This window comes from Phyllobates terribilis, unplaced genomic scaffold, assembly GCF_046119375.1.
Source record: "Phyllobates terribilis strain yellow unplaced genomic scaffold, ASM4611937v1 Scaffold_1__5_contigs__length_1240528914, whole genome shotgun sequence".
Classification (NCBI taxonomy): Eukaryota; Metazoa; Chordata; class Amphibia; order Anura; family Dendrobatidae; genus Phyllobates; species Phyllobates terribilis.
The window spans coordinates 987,817,172-987,834,982 of NW_027362761.1; the positions used below are offsets into that span (position 1 = coordinate 987,817,172).

At 41.7% G+C, this 17,811-nt stretch overlaps 1 long non-coding RNA gene across 1 annotated transcript in view; it reads right to left on the minus strand.

The window, feature by feature from the left end:
- The window catches only part of LOC141172214 (uncharacterized), a 799,796-nt gene that overhangs the window by 365,851 nt on the left and 416,134 nt on the right, over positions 1-17,811 (minus strand). The gene's annotated exons all lie outside the window — the stretch shown is intronic.

Below are 17,811 nucleotides of genomic sequence, written 5' to 3' on the forward strand. Positions count from 1 at the left end.
GGGACTTCTAGTATTAAGCAGATGGCTGGGGCAGATGTTTGAAGCCCGGGAAGGGGGTAATACCCACGGAGCTTCCCAGGCTACTAATATCAGCCCCCAGCTGAATACCTAGCCTTTACCAGCTATTAAAATGGGGGACCCCCCGAAAAAATGATGTGGGGTCCCCCCTATTTTAAAAGCTAGCAAAGGCTAGGCAGACAGCTGGGGGCTGATATTAATAGCCCAGGAAGGGTGCCATGAATATTGGCCCCCTCGCAGGCTAGAAACACCAGCCGTCAGCCGCCCCAGAAATGGCGCATCCATAGGATGCACCAATTCTTGCACTTAGCCTTGCTCTTCCCACTGCCCTGTAGCGGTGGCAGTGGGGTAATAGGGTTGGGGTTGATGTCAGCTTATAATGCCAGCTGACATCAAGCCCAGGTTAGTAATGGAGAGGCGTCTATAAGACAACCCCATTACTAAACCCATAGTCAAAGTTAAAAAAAAAAAAACAACCAGAATAAAGTCCTTTAATTGAAATAAACACACAATTTTTTAATGTTCTAAATTAAACCATACTTACCATCACGCCTTTTCCAGCTGAAGCCAATGTCTTCTGCAATAAAAGTAAAATAATAAAGCAACCTCATCCTTACCTTTCCATGGTTCCCAGGACAGCTTCATCTCTGCTACATTCACATGACAGGCTGGATTGCAGCCGAAAGCTGCCATCCAGCTTTCCATGTCGCAGACACTGAGAAGCTCCTCAGTGAAGCTCCTCAGTGTCTGGCTGTGACGACATCCAGATGAGCCGAGTTCATGTCAGTGACGTGCATGAGGTGAGCTGAGTTCATTGGACACGAACTCGGCTCATCTGGATGCCGTCACAGCGAGACACTGAGGACCGCAAGTATGCCTGCGCTTCTCAGTGTCTGCGGCATGGCAAGCTGGATGGCAGCTTTCGGCTGCGATCCAGCCTGTCATGTGCATGTAGCAGAGATGAAGCTGTCCTGGGAACCATGGAAAGGTAAGGATGAGGTTGCTTTATTATTTTACTTTTATTGCAGAAGACATTGGCTTCAGCTGGAATGGGCGTGATGGTAAGTATGGTTTAATATAGAACATTAAAAATTGTGTGTTTATTTCAATTAAAGGACTTTATTCTTGGTGGAAATTCATGGCGGTCATGTCTAATATTGGCGTGACCCCATGAATTTCGGGCTTAGGGCCTGCTGATAATACTAAGCTGGCCCTAACCCCTTAATTACCCAGTGAGCCACCACACCAGGGCCCTGGATGAGTTGGGTACAGCGCCAGAAGATGGCGCTTCTATGAACGCGCCATTTTCTGGGGTGGCTGCGGACTGCAATTTGCAGCGGGGGCCTCCCTGCAGCTGCGGCCTCCCTGCGCTGCGGATTCCAGCCCCCAGCTGCCTAGTTGTACCTGGCTGGACACAAGAATATGGCGAAACCCCAAGTATTTTTTTTTTTAATTATTTCATGAAATTCATGAAATAATTAAAAAAAAGGCTTCCCTATATTGTGGTGTCCGGCCAGGTAGAATAGGCAGCTGGTTGTTGGGGGCAGCCCGTTCCTGCCTGCTGCACCTGGCTGGACACAAAAATAGGGCGAAGCCCCACGTCAATTTTTTTTTAATTATTTCAAGAATTACCCCCTTCCCAGGCTTCAAACATCTGCCCCAGCCGTCTGCTTAACCTCCGCTAGAGACTAAAATTATGGGGAACCCTACGCCATTTTTTTTTTTTTAATAAATCCTTTATTTTAACACTAAATGACAAGTACAGTAACCATCACTGTCACTCTACTTATTATATATGTGACTGACATGTTTCTATCTATCTAATCTATGTGTGATGCTCTTTTCTTTCTGTTCTCAATTGTCGGGTACCGGTGTATGCCGCTGCTGAATTGCCGGCTTTTCATGTTTCACTGTGAGCACTGTTCCCATCGATTTGGGCAATCACTGTAATGCCACAACCTCCATGGCTGTGAGTTGCTGACAATCCCTGCATGATTGGTGCTCTAAATAGCGCCAAACATGCAGGACGGGGACCTGAGCTCCCGCCCGAGCATCGCGCAAGTACTCGGCAAGCTCCGAGCATCTCGAGTACTGAGATGCTCCGGCGAGTTCCGAGCAGTGGCGAGCATACAGTGTCCATTTTAGGACATGATCAGATATCAAAATCAAACATCAGAATGATTTCAGTTTGAGGCTAAATACCCTGTCTGACAAGTGGTCCTGACAAGTGATTCTGACGAGTGATTTTAATAAGTGATTCTGACGAGTGATTCTGGCGAATGATTCTGACGAATGATTTTGACGAGTGATTCTGATGAAGGATTCTGACAAATGATTTTGATGAGTGATTCTGACGAATGATTTTGACGAGTGATTCTGATGAGTGATTCTGACGAATGATTTTGACGAGTGATTCTGATGAGTGATTTTGACGAGTGATTCAGACGAGTGACTTTTACAATTGTAATAATAATAATAACAAAAAAAAAGTAACTCTTCGCTGATGGGACTTGAACCCAAAATTCTGTGTCCCAAACCAATGCACTAACCACTAGGCTATTATTTTAGTTAGTAAATCTTTGGAGTTCTATTTGGCTATATGATTTTCAGTGCAAACTTGTCTAAAACACATTGGGACGTATGCACAGACTGCAAGCAAGCCAAATTCAAATGATGTTTGATTCTGATGTGTGAGTTTGATGTGTGACTTTCTTCAAACATCAGAATCAGAATCATAATGACTTTTAGTCACCCTGAATATTTTCATGGTTTATCTCATAAGAAAAGAAAAGCTGCCAGCTACTATAATTTGACTGGATAGCGCAATGGTAAGGCATTAGTCTCTGAAACTACAGTGTCAGAGTTCAAATCCTGTTAGGAATAAGATTTTTATTATTTTTTTTTTAATTATGACTATTTAGCACACAAACTACAGGGGTGTTTTACTTTTAATATATGACACTCTGATTGTCATCCTGATGTGTTAAGAGTTTCAGACATGCTGTCTATTTGCATGGAAAATTACATAGCCAAAGTAAATTGGGAGGCAATAATTTACTACATATGTATTTCCAAGTGAATTTATATTTGCATAATTTCTTAAAGGGGTCTAATGATAAAATGTCTTTATTGCAAATTTTTATTTCGATCCACCCAAGTACTGGCTGCAAACTCCCAATTTACTTTGGCTATGTAATTTACCATGCAAATATACAGCGTAAATTACAGTGTGACCCGAGAGAATGTAAAAAAATAAAAAATAAATCTATACTTACCTTCCGATGGCCCCCGGTGTCTTGTTTCACTCGGTGCTGACTGCCAGCAGATCGCGGTACACTGCACTGAAGGACCTGCCAACGTCAGCGTCGCGTGACCCGTCACATGACTATGACGTCAGGGCAGGTCCTTCAGTCCATCGCGATTTGCCGGCATGAGAGGAGGAGTGCACCGCGGGCCGCCTGCAGGTAAGTATCATATTTATTTTTTATTTTATTCTTTTTTTCACAGTTTCTATGGTACCTGGGTCTGTATGAGAGTCACCTCTCCTCTAGACATAGGTACCATACGCACATTGGAACGCGTGGATTGCACATCTACATATACAGTGATGCGTAATCCATGCGTTCTAATGCAAGTCAATGGCGGCGAAAACGCAGCACTTCCACAAAATAATTGGTAGTGCTGCGTTTTTTTCCGCAATGATAATCCGCAGTGGAAATTTCCGCAGCATGTGCACACCACATGCGGATTATCATTGGGGAACATGGCAGACCTTCTACCATGCGTTTTTTAAGCATTTTTGCCCCTGCGGAAACACTTAAAAAATGCATCATGGGCACAAAGCCTTATAATGGGAGTCCGTGCATTCCTGGAATTTTATAGTTAGGCATTGATGATAAGGCTTTCTCTAATTCTTCCAAGGACAAGGACCTAGCTAAGGTGTTTCTATCTACTTCAGATAACAAGGGTAACTTTGCCATATCTAGGAAGACCTGTATGTCACACAGTTGAGCCTTTGAGGAGTATAATGACTCATAAAAAGTAAATAAGACTTCCAGGATCCCACTTGCAGAACGCAACAACTCTCCATTACTGGCGTTCAAACTATAAATATAAAATGAGTCTCTTTGAGTTGAGGTAACAAATGATAGCAAATGCCCCACTCACTCACCTTCTTTAAAAAAATACTTTTGAAAGGCTCTTTTTCGAACCTCTTTTTGCAGGAGCAACTGAGTAGCATGAGATTGAGCTGATTTCAAGTGATTTTGAGAGGCTATCGTAGGATTTTCTACCAAACCGTTTTAAGCATTTCTAAGTTCTTGGAAAATTGCCTGATCTGCTTTTATTGGTTTTAGTTTTATTCCTTGCTATTTCTCTAATAAATAGGTCCCGTAAATATGCTTTCATAGACTCCCATAGACTCCGATCAGCTGGCCATGCATGAGCAGTTCCCGTCATCATAAAAAAGTGTTCATCCGTCTCCCGGCCTTTAGCATGCGCAATATATGTGAGAAGCTCCCTGCGCTCACAGAATGCTTCCCGCATGCACACAGGTCTAACAGCTGGGTGAGATCGTTCTGCTTCACCTGAGCATGCTTGTCAGAGCTGTGTGAGCGTGATTGAGTGTGAGCACACTCCCCGTGCTCACACAAGTCTGACAGCACTCGCCTGTGGATCAGAATGATCTCACCCAGCTGACAGAGGTGTCTGAGTATGGGGAGCACCTGTCTGCAATCACTGCACACACATCCCAGCATTCTGCATCCTGGTCGATTATGTGTACTGTCGCACCATTCATTCTCTATGGGATGGCTGGAGATACCCTTTATTTTGAAAATAATCCCTTAATTGCATCAATTTGCTTTATTATCTTTGTTATTCCTTCTGATTTTCAGAGCAGGCATACAGTGTATAGCTTTACATTTATCTAAGGAAGGATTTGGCTTCACCCACCCAGCTGTCATAATTGTGGATGAAACGCACAGGAGAGCAGAAGCCAGTGAGGAGTTGAGGTATCATAACATGTGCTATGGAGCAGAGGAAAGTAGTTGCAGTTTCAGTGTGCAAAAGTCTCATGAAGGACCGATTATAACTTCCTTGCTGCTAGAGGCAAAAAATTAAATGGCCCCCCTACCACCCTGTTTTTCCCTAACTTAAAGCAGGAACCTGTCACATGATTCATGCTGTCCAAGCCATGGGCAGCATAAATCAGAGCCTGGCTGCACAATTGCAATCATGTTTATTTTTCTTTGAAACACTCCGACAAAATATACGCTAAAAATCCACGGACCATAGCTGGAGATGAGACTAGTCTGGCGCTGTCCCCAGCCAATTATTCTCAACACTGCTAGAGGTGGTTGACAGATCTCTCTCTATGTACATACATGGAAGAGACCTGCAATCACCAGGAGCAAAGCTATGAAGAACCGGCTGGGGGTGCGCCGAACTAGTCTCATCTCCGGGTATGGTCCCTGGTCAGATCTTTAGCATATATTTTCTCTGAAACGTCAGACTTTTTCATAGAAAAACAATTGTGCAGGTGGGATTTGATCCGTACTGCCCGTGGTTTGGGAGAATGAATCAGATGACCAATTCCCTTTAAATTAAAAATCCTTATGGGTTGTACTGTCTCATGAGTCATGTCCTACTGTGAATTACTATCATAGTAACCTGAATTTCCAGGCAGTATTCTTCCATTATTTGCTATTTGTCCTTTAGCATAACTATGTATAGAGAGGTGCATTTACACCTGACGACCATACTTCAGATGTGCACTGAACAATGTGTCATAGATCAGAGCACATAAGCTGCCATTATTCTCGGCAGTGCAGGGCTTTTTTATACATGGCGATGCGCTGCTGAGAACCATGATCTTTTGTGCAGCACAAAATATCATTTCAACAGATGACCAAGCCTGTTGCTCATTCATCGGATGATCAGCGACCTGTATACACTGCACGCTTATCATGATACAAGCATTCCTAGGATAGCTCGTTCACGATAATTGTGCAATGTAAATAGACCTTAACTCAGTTCTGCATGAGCTGCCTGAATTTCAAAGCCACATAGACATATATGACGCCCCTTTAGTTTGGGTCAGAAGATGCACGGTCAGTCCATGCATCACGGTCTGTATGCTGACGTCTGAATTCGCTCACATCAGCATATACTGATTTTTTATGGGAGAGCACTTAGACCAATGTTATTCAGTGTGGCAGCACTGATGCTCAATTTTTTTCACTGCCGGATCTGTCAGTGAATATGATGCGCCCCCCCAGGCCGTGGTGTACTCGGTAGCCGGGCCGGTCGGTGCTGGAGATGTCACAGTGGCAGTGGCCCGGTCCGTGACCCAGGGCGGTCCATAAAAGGGGAAAAGTGAAAAGGGAATGAAGTTTTTATTGATAATGTTCGTGAAGCCACCTGTGGTATGTGGGTATATGGGGCCGCCGCTGGAGCTGATGGTGATGCAGCAGAGTTGGTTCAGCTCTCCACAGGCAGAGCTTAGCTCCAGGGCAGGATAAAGTGATACTATAGGGTAGATGTTGTTGGTGCGGTGTAGTGCAGGTGATGGCGCAGATAATGACCAGTCCACAGCTTAATTGCAGTTTCCTCTTATCTTTACTTGCGGTTTGTTAAGCAGACCGGGGCACAGATACTAGCTGGTAGTAGAGGTCCGGGCGACCTGGAAACAAGTTGGGAGTCCACCTCGCCAGATGAAGTTGTAGGCCTTCCCTCTGCGCTAATCTCTCTGGCCCTGCTGCTTGTAGCTACAAGCTGTTGCCCTCGTCCCTGAGTACAACGTCTTTGTTCTCACCCATATGGCAGGCAGCTCGGGCCTTCCTGGAGTGTCGCCCCACGCGGCGGTGCTGGGCCCTATGTGCTGCTGAGCCTCTGGGTGTCTGGTGGGGCCAGGAGAACTGCAGTCTCTTGCCCACCGGTTTCTGCTGCTGGGCCTTCAGTGCCCCACAACCTCGGACTCCGGTGTCTGGTTTTTCTGCGCTCCTCTCTGGGGTGAGCTGGCATACAGCTCCACTCCCCAGGTCCTTCCTCGTCGCTGTCCTGTCTTCAACTCCTCTCAACTCACTCTTACTAACCCCGCCTCCAGATTCCAGTTGCTAAGGGGAGGAGCTCCCTTTTCTGGTCTGGAGCCTGAAAAGTGTTGAATTCTGGAAAACCTGATTAGGGGACCACTCCTTGCTTCCAGGCATGGCATCACCCCTTGTGAGGGAGGCAATGCCACTGTGGCTCCACAGATACAAATAGCAGCATGCTGCGATTTCACTCTGAAATCAGGTGTCACTCATCCATTCAAGTCTATTGGTGCATGGAAAACATTGAACTGCACTCGGATGACATCCAAGGGCAGTCTGATTTTCGCAGACTTTCACAATGGAGAATATGAATACATTTTGTTCTCCATCTTGTTCTTACGAACGTCTGAATGAGGCCTAACAGTGGTTGCTGATACCAGGAATACAGCCTAGCTGCTGACAGGCACCTGATACTGTTCATATTAACTTCCTGAACAAAAAAGTGGCGAAAAACTCCTGTGACCTGCAGCCGGTGCAACACATATCACTGATTGGCATCCGGTTCATGCTTTTTTTTTTAAAAAAAAAGTGTAATAAAAAGAATCAAATAAAAATTACTATAATTTAGATTAGTTAATAAGGCTAGATTAGGGACTGTGTAATCCACATTAAAAATATACTGTAGTAATCAGTTTATACTACAGTACAATAAGAATTAGCGTCAGACACAAAAGTGTAAAATAAAAAACTAAACAATTTAGATTAATTTTTTTTTATTATTTAGTTGCGGACTCTCAATAGTTTTTTCTGTTGTCCATTTAGAAATTTTTTTTTATTCTGCCAAATTTTTATAGTCTCCTTTTCATTTTTATCTTTTCATTTAACTAACAGGCCAGACAGAATAACTGAGGTGCAGGTCGGGGGGCACCTGGGAAATAGTGACCACAACATTATACAATTCCACATGTGCTTCAGTAGGGTGCCCAGCAAGGGAGTCACAAAAACACTGAACTTCAGGAGGGCAAAGTTTGATCAGCTAAGAGATGCCCTTCACCTTATAGACTGGGATAGTATCTTTAGTAATAGGAGCACGGATAGAAAATGGGAATTTTTCAAAACAGTCCTACATAGTCACTGTAGAAGGTACATACCTTATGGGAATAAAAGGGCTAGGAATAGGAGGAAGCCAATGTGGCTAAATAAGGAAGTCAAGAGGGCAATGAAAAACAAAAAAAGGGCTTTCGGTAAACTTAAACAAGTAGGCAGCGAGGAAGCGCTAATATCTTATAGGGAAAAAAACAAAATCTGTAAGAAACAAATAAGAATAGCAAAAGAGGAGACAGAGAGACTAATTGCCAAGGAAAGTAAAACGAATCCCAAACTGTTCTTTAACTATATAAACAGTAAAAGGATTAAAACTGATGGCGTTGGCCCATTGAAAAATAACCTGGGTAAAATCATAGAGGGCGATGAGGGTAAAGCAAACTTACTCAATAGCTTCTTCTCCACTGTTTTCACAAAAGAAAACAATTTATCGGAGGAAATGCAGAGTGATAAAGTAAACCCTCCGCTAAATATCACCCACCTAACCCAGGAGGAAGTTCAGAAACGCCTAAATAATATCAAAATAGACAAGTCACCAGGCCCAGATGACATACACCCCCGGGTACTTAAAGAATTAAGTAATGTGATAGACAGACCGCTGTATCTTATATTCAAGCACTCTTTATGGACAGGGACTGTCCCACTAGACTGGCGCCAAGCAAATGTGGTACCAATATTCAAAAAGGGGTCTAAAAGTGACCCTGGGAACTATAGACCAGTCAGCTTATCGTCTGTTGTGGGTAAATTGTTTGAAGGATTTCTTAGAGATGCTATTGTAGAATATCTTAATGATAATAACTGTCTAACTCCATATCAACATGGATTCATGAGGGATCGCTCCTGCCAAACAAACCTGATCGCCTTCTATGAGGAGGTACGCTCACAGCTGGACCGGGGAGAGTCAGTGGATGTTGTATACCTTGACTTCTCCAAAGCGTTTGATACCGTGCCACACAAAAGGTTGGTATATAAAATGAGAATGCTTGGTCTGGGGGATAATATGTGCAAGTGGGTAAATAGCTGGCTGAGTGATAGAAAGCAGAGGGTGGTTATCAATGGAGTAAGCTCAGGGTGTGTCAGGGTTACTAGCGGGGTGCCTCAATCGTCTGTCTTGGGCCCTATATTATTTAATATATTTATTAATGATCTAGTGGAAGGGTTGCATAGTAAAATAGCAATATTTGCAGATGATACTAAACTTTGTAAAGCAGTTAATACAGATGAGGATAGGGCACAGCTACAGGAGGATTTAGATAAATTGGGGAGTTGGGCCAAAAAATGTGAAATGGGGTTCAATGCCGATAAATGTAAGGTCATGCACATGGGAAAGAAAAACAGCAGTCACCCATACATATTAAATGGGAAACCGTTGGGGAAATCTGACATGGAGAAGGACCTGGGCATCTTGGTTAATAGCAAATTAAATTGGAGCGCCCAGTGTCAGGCAGCAGCTGCGAAGGCAAATAGAGTCATGGCATGCATCAGAAGAGGAATAGGGGCATATGATGAGAACATTGTTCTTCCTCTGTATAAAGCGCTGGTAAGGCCGCACTTAGAATATTGTGCACAGTTCTGGGCTCCGGTGCTCAGGAAAGACATATTGGAGCTAGAGAGGGTACAAAGGAGGGCGACTAAGGTAATAAAGGGAATGGAGGGACTAGAATACCCAGAGAGGTTGTCAAAATTAGGCCTATTTACATTGGAAAAGAGAAGGCTTAGGGGAGACCTCATAAACATGTATAAATACATCAGGGGGCAGTACAGAGATCTCTCCCATGACCTGTTTATACCAAGGATGGTGACAAAGACGAGGGGGTACACTATGCGTCTGGAGGAAAGGAGGTTCCTGCACCAGCATAGAAGGGAATTCTTTACGGTCAGAGCCGTGAGACTCTGGAACTCTCTGGGAGAGGAAGTGGTGATGTCCAACTCACTTAAAGAGTTCAAGAGAGGCCTGGACGCCTTTCTTGAGAACAATAAAATTACATCTTATGCTTAGCGATAGTTAATTAATCCAGGGATTTAATCTGACTGCCAGATTGGTGTCGGGAAGTGAATTTTTCCTCAATGATGTAAATTGGCCTACACCGCATGGTATAGGAATAGCTGCAGTGCACAAGAAATAGGCTGAACTGGATGGACGCTTGTCTTTTTTCGGCCTTATAAACTATGTTATAAACTATGTTATTTCTAAATTATTTTCTTCTATTCATTTTTTTTCTCCTTTCCGCTATTCTAAATTTAATAAATTAATGAAAAAAAGTTTACACCAAACACACACCTAAATAAAATTTGGTTAACCAGCTCACTCACGTGAAAAACACAGACTCACACACCACCTATGGGAAAAATAAAATGTCCCATTCTTCTCAAAGACAGGGTTAAGCTGAGCTGACATACTCCTTCCTTGCGTCCGACACTGATAGTAAAGAAAAAGATGCCACCTTCCTCAACTTTTCCTCCTCCTTCTCCTCTTCTTCCTCCAGTGATAATTAACCCCTACGCAGACACCCCAGGACAGCAAATGAGCCAGCGCCTACCATTAGTGACCCCCTATGGTCCTCACCCCACAAAGAGCATGAGCCTCAGATTCCTGATTTTGTGGCCAAGTTAGGGATCCTATTTGACTCTGTGACCCTCACAGAAATAGACTTTCAAAATCATTTACTCTGAGAATTTTGTAAATACCCAACAATTTCTTGCCCAATATCCCACTTTTTCATATGATAATTGGACCCCCATAGACACAATAAAAAATGATGAAGTTTTGCGGCCTTGTCCTTCACATGGGGCTAGTGAAGAAGCCAGACATTCGTCAATATTGGAGTGTTACTGTTGATGTGTTATATAACATGCCAGCTTTCTATATGGCTATAACCCAGAATTACTCTGAGGCCATTCACAAATTTTTGCATTTCAACGATAATGCACAGTGTCCACCCTGAGATGACCTCAACTTTGACCGACTTTTCAAAATTAGGCAGATCATTGATTACTTCAGCAACAAATTTTATGAGGTGTACGTTACCAAAAGGGACATCAATTTAGATGAGTCCCTTATACAATTCAAGGTGATTTTTAAATTTCTGCAATACTTGCCCATCAAGAGGGCAAGGTATGGAAATAAATTGAACAAACTGTTGAGTACCTCAGAGTACACCCACAGATATAGGGTTTATGAAGGGAAGTACACCCGGAACCAACCCCCTGAATACCCCCTCTGTCCTGGAAGTGAGTGGGAAAATTGTGTAGGAATTGGTGCACCTACTTCTGGATCAGGGCTATCACCTCTTTGCAGCATGATTCTACACCAGCATCCCGCTCTTAAAATCTTTCTCTCCCAGAGCTAGCACAGAATGCGTTACTGTGTTCAAAAACCTAAGAGGTCTCCCTAGATTGCTAATTGGGCAGCTGCTAAGAAAGAGTGAGGGCAGAGGCCAATGTAGCAACAATATGCTGGTGGCCAAGTTTAAGGACAAGAGCAATGTCCTTTTCTTGAACAAAATACATAATGTCAGCACCCACATCGCTGTACAAGGTACATCTACACATGTCCCCAAATCAGACTGTGTCCTGGGGTATGTCAAGTATGACACCAGAGAGATTACGCAGATCCCACTGCAGCCGCAAATTTGTCAGTGATCACAGCAATGGGAAGGTCGCGCTGAACTAACCCTCTGTTACCTTTTTGTCGCGAACAACTCTTTATTGCCCCATATCATCAGCACAATTATGCAATAGATCAAAGATTAACGAAGGAGGCTGCGACTGTTAGAACTACTAGGCCAGTTATTGCTAAACTCACAGTGAGCGTATTGTAATATACAACTGATTCCAACGCATGGAATATACATTAGCATGTGAAAATTTGGGCACCCCTGGTCAAAATTACTGTTATTCTGAACAGTTAAACAAGTTGAAGATGAAATGATCTCTAAAAGAGATAAAATTAAAGATAACACATTTCCTTTGTATATTAGGCAAAAAAAATATATTGCCATTTTTTACATTTTAAAAATTATAAAAAGGAAAATAAACCAATGCAAAAGTTTGGGCACCCTTGGAGATTTGTGTGCTTAGATAACTTTGACCAAGGTTTCAGACCTTAATTAGCCTGTTAGCGTTAAAGAAGACACATATCCTTTGTATTTTAGGCAAAAATGTATATATACTGTATATTGTCATATTTTACAATTTAAGAATTCCAAAAAGGAAAGCGAGCCGCTGCAAAAGTTTGGGAACTGTGTATGATTAGTACCTACTAGTACGGAACCAGTTATGCTGTTCATGCAGAGATTTGTTCTGACATATGGTAATGTGTAGCAAATATCAGCAATGATGTTGTGCCTGTGGACATTATTATTTACCATAACTAGTGCCTAGTAGCACCCCCTTTTGAAAGTATCACAGATTGTGAATACTTTTTGTAGCCAGCCAAGAGTCTTTCAATTTTTTTTTACCGATGGTGTTATGTTTGCATCTAGAATTTGTTAAAATTTCATTGAATACATTCTTCCTTCTACCCATGAAATGTTCCCCGTGTCATTGGGTCCAATACAACCACAAAGCATGACTGATTCACCCCAATGCTTAAAGGTTGGCAATATGTTCTTTTCCTGAAATTATATGTCTTTTTTTCTTCACACATGATTGTGGCCAAAGAGTTCTATTTTAACCTCATCTGTCCACAGGACTTGTTTCCTACTTGTTTCCAAAATTTATCAGGTTTGTTAAGATGTTCTTTTGCATACTTCTGATGCTGAATTTTATTGTGAAGATGCAGGAGAGGTTTTCTAATGATGACTATTCCATGAATGCCTTATTTGTGCAGGTGTCTCTGAATGTTAGAACAATGTACCACAACTCCAGAGTCTACTAAATCTTTCTGAAGGTCTTCTGAAGTCAAGCAGGGGTTCTGATTTGCCTCTCTAGCAATACTACGAGCAGCTGTCACTGAAATTTTGCTTTGTCTTCCGGAATTTATCTTGACCTCCACTGCTATTTCTTAATTACATTTCAAACTGAAGAAAGGGCAACTTGAAAACGCTCTGATATTTTTTTATAGCCTTCTCCTGCCTTGTGGGCCTCTCTCTATTTTCATTTTTAGAGTGCTAGGCAGCTGCTTAGAAGAACCCATTGATGCTGTTTTTTTGGCACAAGGTTAGAAGAGACTTGATTTTTCTAAAGCTGGGAAATATGCATCACCTGACCTTTCCTAATAATGGTAGCATACAAGCCAAAGCCGTAACAGGCTAATTAAGGTCTGAAACCTTGACCGAAGTTATTTGAGCTCATAAATCTCCAAGGGTGCCCAAACTTTTGCATTGGCCCATTTTCCTTTTTGTAATTTTTAAAATTATTTGCATAAAATACAAAGAATGTGTCATCTTTAACTTTACGCCTTTTTAGAGATTATTTTATCTTCAACTTGCTTAACTCTTCAAACTTTTACATGCCACTGTAAGCAATAAAAATAATATTTGGCTCTGTACTTGGCCCCCTATTCTTCTCCATTTAATACCTTTAACCTGCTGATGACATTAAAATCTATGTTACCTCTCTGCTGTCCAAAATCTGAGAGTATCTATCTGTGATACACTCCTTTTCATCAAGGCTTTCTAAAACTGAATGTGGAAAAACAAACAACTCATCATCTTTTCTCCAACTCACTCATCCCCAATCTCAATAAATGACACCATGCTTTTCCCTGTCTCACAAGTCCACTGCCTCAATGTCCTTCAAACTAAAAATCCAAACTCTTACTTCTTCTTGCTGTCCCCAACTCAAAAATAATTCCAGAATTTGCCATTTCCTCATCCATGTATCTACTAAAATGGAATCTCGTGCCCTCATTATATCTCGCCTCGAACTACTGCAATATACTCCTCTGTGGAATCCCATCTAATACTCTTCCACCTCACTAGTCTGTTTTTAACTCAGGTACTGATAAATACACCTCTCCCTCCACTACTCCTCCACCCATCTGCCAATCCCTTAACTGGCTTCTTATTCCACAATGAATACAATTTAAAGTACTAACAATGATTTACAAGGCTGTCCATAATCTTTCTCATTTTTATCCATATACCGAACCTCCTTACAAATACCCTTATATCTTTCCACATGTAATCTCTGGTCAACACAATACCTCATTCTCTCCTCCAGTCTCATAAATTCCTTACTTAATCAATTCCAATATTTTTCCTCCATTCCATGGAATTCAGTGCCTTAAACATCCATAATCCAAAAATGCATTCATTCACCCCTCTCATCCCCCTTACTGACCCTCTTCCCACCCAATGACAAAGTACTTTCTTCCTATATAGACACCAACCACCAGAAAAAGAAAAGGAATCCAAGAGGCAAACAAGGAGGAAAAAGAAAATCCTCTCTAAAATCAAACCCCCTCCAAAAAAATTCCCAGACAGTAGAAATCTTCAATGTATCCCAGATCTATCTCGACATAGATGAGATCAGTCTTCTGACAAAGGGTTTGAATTATTGCACCACATAAAAAGCGGATGAGTTCAAACTATTTCTTGACCTGAACAGATTTGTTAGAAAACTCACTTTAGATAGGCACTAACAAATTCAGAAGTACAAAGGTGACCCCTCACCTATGGTTAATGATGCATACAGTATGTACATCAAGCTGTGGCACCGAAATCCGATTTCAATCCACTACACCATAGAGGGCATCATTTAGGCACTTTCTATTCTTTAGTTATGGAAGAGTTTGAAAATATCAATAAATATAGGGTGGGTAAAAATAACCTCCAGAGAAGGGAATTTTCAGCTATGAAACAGTTACAGAGTAACAACAACATTGTTATCCGACAAGCTCACAAGGGAGGAGGGGTGGTAATACAGGATAAAGAGGAATACAAAAAGGAAGCCTATAATATACTGTCTGACACCAAATATTACAAACCAATTATATCTGACCCCGCCGATGTCTTTCAAAAAGAATATAATATGCTGTTACATGAAGCCTATCAAGCCAAGATATTGAATAAAAGAGAAAAGTGTTTTTTAACAAATAATAGCCCAAATCAAGCTTTCTTTTACCACCTACCAAAAATACACAAAGACACAAACAATCCCCCCGAAGACCCATCATATCAGGGATGGGCTCTCTCACTTTTTCTCCAGACTTATGTCCTTAAATTACCATCCTTTCTAAGAGACTCATCCCAACTCATTCTGGAGACAAAGGATCTACAATGGGGATAAAACTATATGCTTCTCATCCTAGATGTATGTGCTCTATATTCCAACATAGAACACAGTTTAGGTCTTGATGCAGTAGACCACTTTCTATCAAGGGACAAAACTATACCATCGGAACAAAAAACATTCCTGTTGAGGGGTCTAAGATTCATTTTGGAGCATAACCTTTTCTCCTTTCAAGATAAGATGTACCTCCAGCAGTTTGAGACCCCGATGGGGACTCGAGTTGCACCCAGTTTTGCAAATCTTTTTATGGGGCGTTTCAAGTCCCTATCGCCTATTACATCTTCAAAATATACCAAACATAAATGTTATTATCTTCGATATATCGATGACTTATTCCTCATATGAAAAGGTACGTAAGAGGAACTAAATCAGAACAACTGGGGAATCTCCTTCAACAAGCAATATGTCCAGAGAAAGAATTATTTTTCTGGACTTGGAATTATTTGCTAAAGATCAAACCATTCAGAGCAAAACCCATTTTAAACCATTTGACACCAATGGTTATTTAGATTTCGCCAGCACTCATTACCCCAAATGGAAACGTAACATTCCATCCAGTCAATTTCGCCCGATCAGGCGTTAACTGCACTTCCACAATAGATTATATGGAACAATCTAAAATCTTAATCTCCAGATTCGAAGAGAAAGGTTATCCAAAAGAATTAATCCAGTCCTCCTACCGAAAAAACTTGACAGTCACACAAAATGTTTGCTTAGAAAAATCCCTAAAAGATTCGGTAAAGGATATATCAAACTGGAGGTACAGTTTTATCTCCGCCTTCAACAGGGGTAATTCAAACATCCATAGAATACTAAACAAGTACTGGTATCTCATCAAAAAAGATCCAATTCTGAAAGGGATGGTACCCTCTAGACCCAACATAGTTTTCAGAAGAGGTAAGACTCTAAAAAGGAACATAGTACCCTGTCTTTTAAAAGATAAGGAGGTAAATGACAGGAATGTTAAACATCAGAAAACATAGAAAATGGGAATATTTAAATGCGGTAATATAAGATGTCACTGTTGTAAGATTATCAATTGGGATATGAGGAAGAGTATCCACACTAAAAATCCCAAGATCACCTTTAAACCCACCCAAGAGCTCACATGCAGCTCGGGTTTTGTCATCTATGTGGTAACATGTAGTTGTGGGTTACATTATGTAGGACGGACCATCCAGACACTACGAAGCCATATAAATAGCCACAGGCATAACGTTAAAAAGGGGTTTCTCAAACAGAGCCTTTCCAAACACATCACTCTTGTGCACAACAAGAACTTTGATTCCATAACAGTGACACCTGTACAGCAAATTCCACCACTCAGGAAGAACAGAAAATCGGTCCTCAATGTGAAAGAATCCTACTGGATCCACAGACTGGACAGTCTCTTTCCTGATGGATTAAACGAGACAGTTGAGACAGAATAAGAGATTTGAAGCTAGCTGAATAACAACACATTTTCCATGGCAATTAACATCCTGATACTTTTAGTAAAGTCCCATATCAGATCTAGGGACCTGAGGCATCTATCTGGCAATTCCCGATATCTCTCAAATACATCATATACCTTTGACTAGTTTGTCTCAATTGATCTCTTTCTCATATAATCTGTTCATATGTGCAAATCATTCCATCTGAGAATTAACATTATCATTGTTGTGGCAAATAACATCAGAAAATGTTTTTTTTTGTTTTTTTTTATTTTGTTTTTTTTTTTGCTACCCATCACATCAATCCAATGCCTCCCTAAATCAATTTTTAGATTTCTTGTAGGAACTCCACACAGTAGATAATTATAGATTTTGACAAAATACTAATTTGGTTAACATGGGCTTCCAGCTCAAATTTGGGTGATGATTTTTATCCGAGTCACCAGCCTCAGAAATCACAGATTAGCAGTAGCTCAGATTAGAGACCAGGTCAATGCCACACAGAGATCTAGCAGCAGACACATCTCTGCAACAACTGTTAAGAGGAGACTTTGTGCAGCAGGCCTTCATGGTAAAATAGCTGCTAGGAAACCACTGCTAAGGACAGGCAACAAGCAGAAGAGACTTGTTTGGGCTAAAGAACACAAGGAATGGACATTAGACCTGTGGAAATCTGTGCTTTGGTCTGGTGAGTCCAAATTTGAGATCTTTGGTTCCAACCACTGTGTCTTTGTGCGAGGCAGAAAAGGTGAACAGATGGACTCTAGATGCCTGGTTCCCACCGTGGAGCATGGAGGAGGAGGTGTGATGGTGTGGGGGTGCTTTGCTGGTGATTTATTCAAAATTGAAGGCATACTGAACCAGCATGGCTACCACAGCATCTAGCAGCGGCATGCTATGCCATCCGGTTTGCGTTTAGTTGGACCATCATTTATTTTTCAACAGGACAATGACCTCAAACACACCTCCAGGCTGTGTAAGGGCTATTT